Raw genomic sequence first — 8,423 nt, 5'->3', positions numbered from 1 at the left:
CGCCGTCTGAACTGGGAGGCCACCACTAACCAAACCCTCTTGTTACAACTCAGCATTGCTGCCTTGCATCAAACAAACGACTCTTGGGATGCTCCCCTCAGAACACTGACCCCTGGAAGTCTTGCAGCAGAGAGACAAAGCTCCACACACCCTGACCACCGTAACTCACACAAGTTTAGTTTTGCTCCCAGCTTCTGAAGAGCCCAGCTGAGAACCTCCTGGCCTCACACCGGGCCACTGCAGCTTCTCCCAGTGCCCCCCCTGAGCTCCTCACAGTGCTGGCCCAAGCACACCTTGCACCCACGCCTCGTGGCCAGGGTAGGTACTGTGCATGCAGCACCTACTGAAGAGCCTCCTGAAGCTGGAGAGCACCTTCACACATCCTCTGAAGGAGGAAAGCCCTCCAGAGCTGTCAGTTATGCATGTCAAACCCCGAGCAGCCAGCTTTGCAATCCTTCCTCACCCCCAGCTGCAAGCAGTAGGCAGCATGAAGACCAGTAAGGTGCTCTGGCTCCCCACCGCACGCTGTGCCCCTCTGCTTCACCTCCAGAAGGTCAAGCACAGTGAGTCGCACCCCGAGGGGGACAAGAACATGGCCCCAGTCTCAAGAGGCACACGTGCTAGGAGAGCTTTTGGGCGGTGACAGTCCAAAAAACACCAAGTAGGAACCAACAAGGCAAGGGACACGCTCACACAGCTTCAGTGGCACCCAAGGGCCACACACCCTCCTGGGGCCAGTCCACACGTAGCTACAAAGCATGAAGTGAGTCTCCACACATGCAGATTCAGGAGAAGGGGCATGGAAACTGTTAGAGAACTGTTTTTTATGAGGAGCCAGTGAGACTTTCTAAAGGTGTATAGAGTACACTCCACTTCCAATTACAGCCGACTGCTCTTCTGGAGGAGACAATGTAATGATACAGCACTCAGATCCCCAAACACATCTATTGGAACCCAAGTCATACCTAAACCTCTCCTCCTCCCCACTTCCCATCCTCTTCACTCCTGTTTTACACAACTACCACGTGGCGACACTCGACTCTGGAGCACAACTGGAATAACCCATGTTTTCCATGAGCCCACAACCTACTGCGGATTCTATTTAAGAACCACAGACACTTTTCATACTCAAAAGGGGAAACAGTTACAAACACGTCCTGCAACTCGAACAGCTGTTCTACCAGCAAGCAGAATACACAGCTCCAGAGCTGCCCTGATGTCCACCACCCAGGATGAAACCACAGCCCCTCAGGGACACCACAGGGAAGCTGGCAGCAGAGCCACCGTTTGTCACAGATACAGTTCTCATCCACACACTATTTCTGTCCCTTTGGCCTTCAGTTCTAGCTAGAATCAAAAAATGGCTTGGGTTGAAAGGGACCTCTAAAGGCCACCTACTCCACCCCCCCTGCAGAGAGCAGGGACATCGCCAAACAGAGCAGGTTGCTCAGACACCCACCAAGCCTCACCTACAATGTCTCCAGGGATGGGGTTTCTACCACCTCTCTGGGCAGCCTGTTTCACCATTTCCCCACCCTCACAGTAAAGAATTTCCTCCTCATGTCTAATCTAAAGTTCCCCTGCTCTAGTTTAAAACCACTGCCCCATGTCCTGTCAACTACACACCCTTGTCACCTGTCCTTCCCCAACTCTCCTGTGGGCCCCTTCATGTACTGGAGGCCACCAGGTGGTCTCCCTGGAGCCTTCTCTCCAGGCTGAACAACCCCAGTTGTATCATCCTGGCCTCGTAGAGTCGTTCCAGCCCTCGGATCATTTGTGATGCCCTCCTCTGGCCCTGCTCCAACAGGTCCACGTCCCTCCTGTGCTGGAGGCTACAAAGCTGGACACACCACTCCAGGTGAGGACTCCTAGAAGGAACATCTTGGTTTCCTGAAGTCATGTGCAGTAAGTAACACACTGAAGAGAACTCCCCACGAACACTCCCCACCAGTTGTGGCACTGGTGCAGCTCTCCAGGCTGTGCTCTGTGAATTCACAGAGCAGAACCTCAAGTCAAAAAGCCCATGTACAAAGCAATGCACAAGCTCCATGCGCTCGGAGTTCAGTCCCAACTCTAAACCCAAGCCCCTGCAACAGACCTTCATAGCTTGTGCAGGACACCAGCTGGGACAAGTTGGCTGAAGGTCCACAGGAACCCTCTGGGTCCAACCTCCAGCTGCACTGCCCAGCTGCCGTCCCTGTGGTGGCTACCAACAGCTGCTTCATCCAGGTACAGAGAGGAGCATCAGTGCTGAGCTGCTGCACCTGCCCAAGGTCACTTTGCCCTTTGAAAGCTCCTGTGAAGTTCCAAAGGTACCACCAGCACATTCCCAGATCCAGGGAGGTCTTTGCTTCCAGATGTTCTCAAGAGACTGAGAACCTCAGAACAAATGACTCTGGAGTTCACATAAAACTGGAACTCCTGACACAGGGAGGATTCAACTGCAGTTTGGCATCACCCACAGATCCCTGCCTGGACCACAACCTGAAGAAAGCCACAACTGGGCACTATTCAAGACCGTTCCTGCTCCTTCAGCACGTGTAGGTTTTGCTTCAGGAACAGGAAGACTCAAGCAGCCTTTAGCTGACGTTTGTCCTGGAGGCTGCCCCAACACAAGTGGCCTTCAGCTGGAAAGCTGTAGAGGGAGTTTCAAGTGACTCCCCTGCAGAACAGCCTCGGGGCTGGGCCCACCACAGTGGAGCTCTGGATCCTACCACTGACAGCCTATCATACCGTTAAAAGCATTAATTAGCTCCTCAGCAAAAACAGGGAAAAGGGAGCATGGTGTGAAGCAAAGCCAGGTGCGAGGTGTCAAGCTGAACGGAACCACCCCGTGACATCCACACAGGGGTACACCCATGCTCACTCCCAAGCCCCAACACTTACTCCCCTCCTCCTGTCACTGTCCCAGCAGCTGCAGCACCACATTTAAAACTCAGCTTGATTGAGGAGCTCACAAACTGCACCAAAAGTTTTTAAAGCTCTACCAAACACAAGTGGTTTAAGTCTTAAAGTTTAATCCCACCCAGGTTTCACATTAAAATTAGTTTTAGTCATGAACTCTATCATACCTTTAGACCCGTGTCCTCCAGCAGCCAGTTACTGTTTTAATAACCCTCTGTCCACCATCAAGACCCCAAACACTCCCAACACCAAAGGTCCATCTCCACACAGTCAAAGACCACACCAAGTCATTCAAGCTTGGACTCTGTGGTCTTCCCTCCTTATTCCAGCTGGCTCCAAACAGTCACTCAGACACTACATCAGCAGCTTGATTAGAAGCCTAATTTTTCCTTTCAATTTGCTGCTGAAAGCCAAACAAGCTTTTATTCTGACTTTAGCAGCTTTATTTGTCTGAAACCCTGAGGCTTGGGCACCCTACAGAATCACAGAATGGTTGGAAGGGACCTCTAAAGGCCATCTACTCCAACCCCCCAGCAGAGAGCAGGGACAGCCTCAAACACAGCAGGTTGCTCAGATACCCACCAAGCCTCACCTGCAACGTCTCCAGGGATGGGGCCTATACCACCTCTCTGGGCAGCCTGTGACAGGGTTCACCACTCTCATAGGAGAGAACTTCTTCCTAACCTCCAATCTAAAGCTCCCCTGCTTTACTTTAAAACCACTGCCCCATGTCCTGCCCAAGCCCTTGTAACCCATTCTTCCCCAGCTTTCCTGCGGGCCTCTTCATGTACTGGAGGCCCTGAGAAGGTCTCCCCAGCTGGAGCCTTCTCCTCTGCAGCTGCCCCAGCCCAACTCTCTCCTGCTGGGCTCCCAGCAGAGGGGTTCCCCCCTCGGGTCATTGCTGGGGCTCCTCTGGCCCCGCTCCAGCAGGTCCCTGTCTCTGCTGTGCTGAGGACTCCAGAGCTGCCCCAGCACTGCAGAGGGGTCTCCCCAGAGCAGCCCCTCCGTTCCCTGCTGCCCATGCTGCTGGGGGGGCAGCCCAGGCTGCTGGAGGCTCCTGGCCAGCTCCTCCCTGCCAGCACCCACAGGGCTTTCTCCCCAGGGCTGCTCTCCAGCCCTGCACCCCCAGCCTGGGCTGGGACCAGGGGTTGCCCTGACCCAGGGACAGGACCTGGTGCTTGGCCTGGTTGAATCTCTTGAGGTTCACCTCCACGAAGCATCCATAAGTGCTCTCCTGTCCACAGGAGGTTTGTGATCCCAGAGTATCAGCCACTCTAAGGCTACTCCCTCTAACAGTAGCATTTTAATCTTCAGAAAGATTTTAAGCCTTCCCCTTTTACAGAATCTGTTGTTCGCGCGCCTGGAACAGCTCAGATCCACCAACCTGGACTTCTGACAAGACTCTGCAAAAGCTAGAAGACAAACAGTGAAGCGAGCAGCACAGAAAGAGTCAAACCACATGAAACAAGGAACCACCAAGGTACATGCTACTCACATGTAACCCTCACCTTCCATTTTCACTTTTTTTAAAGCAAAAAGCCTAAAGCAACATGGAACGTCCACCTGGTGTGGAATGCGAATACCGAAGGGCCTAGGCAGCAAACAAAAGCCTCAGCACCGCCCTGGCACAACACACGGGACTGAACGCAGATGGGCTGCGCTGGCAGCGCCCGACGTGGCGAGAGGAAGAGAGGAGCTGTCCCCCACGAGCTGTCCCCGCTGGCAGCAGGGCGGGCAGCGCCGCAGCAGCACCGCGCAGGTAGCCCGCACGCAGCCATCTGGTAGCCACCAACCGAAGGGCCCCACGCAGGGGCAGAGATGAAGCGTCTTGGGAGGTCGAGCAGCTCTGGGCCACAGGCAACCCACCGTCTGCTGCAGCTCAGCAGGGACGCTGCTGTGGCACACAGTTTAGTGCCACACAGCGCTCCTGGGGTTTTGGGCCTCGACGTTACTGCTGACAATACGGCACCTGGGGTTCTGCTGTAAGAGTCACGGGATCATCAAGGTTGGAAAAGATCTCCAAGATCATCAAGTTCAACCATCAACCCAACACTCCCATGACCACTGAAACCATGTCCTCAAGTCCCACATCCACACTTTTTCTGAACCCCTCCAGGGATGGGGCCCCGCCCCCCCCCGGGCCAGCCTCAGCCAATGCCTCACCACTCTGCCAGGGAAGAAATTCTGCCTCAGATCCAAACAAAACCTCCACTGGGGAAACTTCAGCCCGTTTCATCTTGTCCCATCACTGGTTACTTGGGAGAAGAGACCAACCCCCACCTCACTCCAACCTCCTCTCAGGGAGCTGGAGAGCACAACAAGGTCTCCCCTCAGCCTCCTCTTCTCCAGGCTAAACACCCCCAGGTCCCTCAGCTGCTCCTCACAAGCCATGTTCCCCAGACCCCTCACCAGCTTTGCTGCCCTTCTCTGGACCTGCTCCAGCCTCCCAAGGTCTCCCTTATCCTGTGGAGCCCAAAACTGACGCCAGGACTCAAGCTGCAGCCTCCCCAGTGCTGAGTCCAGGGGCACCATCACTGCCCTGCTCCTGCTGGACACACTGGTTTTGTGTATTTTTAGCCCTCAGAGCATTTCTGTGGCATCCTCTGGCCCCGCTCCAGCAGGTCCCTGTCTCTGCTGTGCTGAGGACTCCAGAGCTGCCCCAGCACTGCAGGGGGGTCTCCCCAGAGCAGGGCAGAGGGGCAGGATCCCCTCCCTGCCCTGCTGCTCACACTGCTGGGGGGGCAGCCCAGACTGCCGGCAGCTCCTCACCCCCACCTTCTCTGCCAGGTACCTTCCAGCCACTCTCCCCCCAGCCAGGAGCACTGCAGGGGACTGCTGTGACCAAAGGGCATGACCCAGCCTTTGGCCTTGTTAAACCTCACACATTTGACCACAGCCCATTGATCCACCTTGTCCAGAGCCCTCTGCAGAGCCTCCTGACCACTGAGCAGAAGGAAGTATTTTACCTCATCAGTTTTTGATTTCTTAGCCCGTGTCTGAAGGGTCGAAGCAGCCTGCACTGGGAACCCACGAGACAAGGAATGAACCTTTCCCTTGCCCTCCTACAGAAGTGCTCCCAGCGGGGCCGTGGATTCTCTGCCACAGGTACCACGTTTCCCAAAGACAAGCAGCACAGATGGGGATGCAGCTCAGCCCCAAGAGCTTCAGCTTAAACCCAAAAATGAAAGCCATTTGGTACAGCCCCTCAGCACCATTCCCACCTCACCCCTGCCTACGCTCCCATTGTATCCCTTCTAAAATACAGCCACAACAAACCAGATCATTGTATAGATATATAAACACACTAAGTCCATAGTTCTGTTCATTCTGTTCCACTGTCACCCTCAGCTGGTGTCCCTACACCCCCAGACTTATCCCACAAGGAAAGAGTTCCACATGTGGGACTCGAGAGGCCATCGGCACCTCAGTAAGGATGAGGAACTGCCCGAGAGTGCCACGGAGAACACTAGCAGCCATCCAAGAGCAGCTCTCAACTCTGAGCTCTTCCAGAGCACCTGTTTAAGCCCAGCTGCTGCTGCTGCTGCTTCACGTGCACAAATCATCCCAGGTCCAGTCAGCCTCAAGAGCAACCGTGCCACCAGAGACACACTGGGTCAGACCCTGTGGCTCCTGTGCCTTCCCGCATGCCGACGCCACTGACCCAGCTCAGGATCAACCTTGTCCTGCCCCACTCCCAGCCTGGAGCAGCTCCACGGGCCAGAGGCCATTCCAGGTAACACTGCAGACAAGGTTTACTCTCAGGGTTTCCTGCTTGCTTCCAAGTTCTCAGCCCTCTATTATGTGCACAAAAATTTTGTAGAAAACATCCCTGTCTGTGGTTGAGTACAAAATCCAAACGGCCAAGCACAGCAGCCAGCAGGAAGATTAAGACCTGAACGCTGATCTATCAAGACTGGTAATACCCTCTAAAAATGCCTAAGCAGCAGCAGCAGCTTTCCTTCCCATCACTCCTTTGTACTGGAGTCCATCGGGATTATTTCTACTTGATCCACATTCCACAGGCTTTTGTTCCTGCCACAAGGTGCAACAGCAAAGGTCAGGAACTTGCTGCTCCCCTCATCACCCCGCCAGGGACATCACAACACTTGGGGCACCACTGAACAGAGCCTGGCAAAAACCGGAGATCAACACGCTCCACGGGGTCCAAAATAGCTCCAGTGTCAACAGCCCAGGATTACTGCTGAGGTAGTTTAGTGAGACCACTCAAACGATGAGCGACTGCCTCTCTCATCTGCAGCTGAACTCTCCCAACTCTTCAAGCATCTGGGCGGCTGGGACCAGCGGTTTCGTTTCCCTTCACATGCTTTGTTCGGTGGAAATGCTGCCTACGGCCCTTTCACCTCCCTGCTCCCTCCCTGCCCCGTGGACTCGCACCCCTCATCCCTCAGGATCCTTCTTCTAGGAAGAGCAGCGTGGAAAACTGGCCCATCAGCACCCAACAGCAACAAAGACTCGACCCATTCAGCCTCTCTCCTGCTAAAAACCAGGCTGGACACAGAAGTGCTCCCAGTGTTGAGCCCTGAGCCTGAGCAGGCATGGAGTGATACTGCAGCAGTGTTCCGGACAACCCCTCCCCACAGACCCCCCGTGCTGCCAGCATACGTCCCCTACTGATGGCAGGCACGCGACCCCCTCTTCTCATCCAACACCGAGCCCCCAAAACATGCCATGGCACAGCCCTCGCAGCATGTTGAGAATCAGCATGCTCTCAGCTGGAGCACAACTTCCTCACCCAACCGGCAACCACACACCTCGCTGGGAATCTCAACACACTAAAACCAAGCTCAAACTCCTTCTCTTTCATCTCTGCCTAACCCACAAGCGTAAGTAAGCTGTCAAGCTCTCCAATTCTCTTCCCCACCTTAGCTTTAACTCAATCAGTGCGACGCAGGAACCTTCACAAAAACTTGAAGATAACCTACAATCAAATTACAGATGTTAACCTGCAACCCGAACCCTAGGCCACACATGTAACAAACCAGAGCAAACAAACCCACCTCAAATATCAAGCAGCATGTTCACAGCTTCTAAAAAAACGATTTCCATAGTAATCAAGAGCAGAAACCCTGCAGGACAACGGGCTCGACACCTGAACCTGGCATAGAGGCCCCAAACAGCTCCACGTTTTGTGAGGAAAAGGATTTAAACTCCCTGTCTGACTCACCAAAGCAATAAAAGTGTACTTCAATAAAGCTCTTTTTGGTTTCCTCCCTGGTAGAAGACAGAGTGATGATCAAGCAAAGTAGGCTTTAAAGCCTGAAGTGGATTCAGCAGTGGTGATGTTCTCCAAGGCCAGGACACCGAGCCCGGCCCGTCCAAGAGGAGAGAGCACCTCGCCCGGCAGGTCTGCCAGATGACTCAGGTGCGCAACACCGCTGGCTCCGTTCAGATGCGAAATCACGTTATTTTTTTCACTAGTTGAACCTCGTATGTTCACAGCGTCCAACACCTAGAGGCGACTCCGGGAGGCGAAGCGGCCTTTCCCCGCGGAGCTCCCG

Source organism: Merops nubicus, unplaced genomic scaffold, assembly GCF_000691845.1.
Source record: "Merops nubicus isolate BGI_N331 unplaced genomic scaffold, ASM69184v1 scaffold9938, whole genome shotgun sequence".
Lineage (NCBI taxonomy): Eukaryota > Metazoa > Chordata > Aves > Coraciiformes > Meropidae > Merops > Merops nubicus.
The sequence above is the reverse complement of the archived record's forward strand: the minus strand, read 5'-3'. Positions refer to the sequence as shown.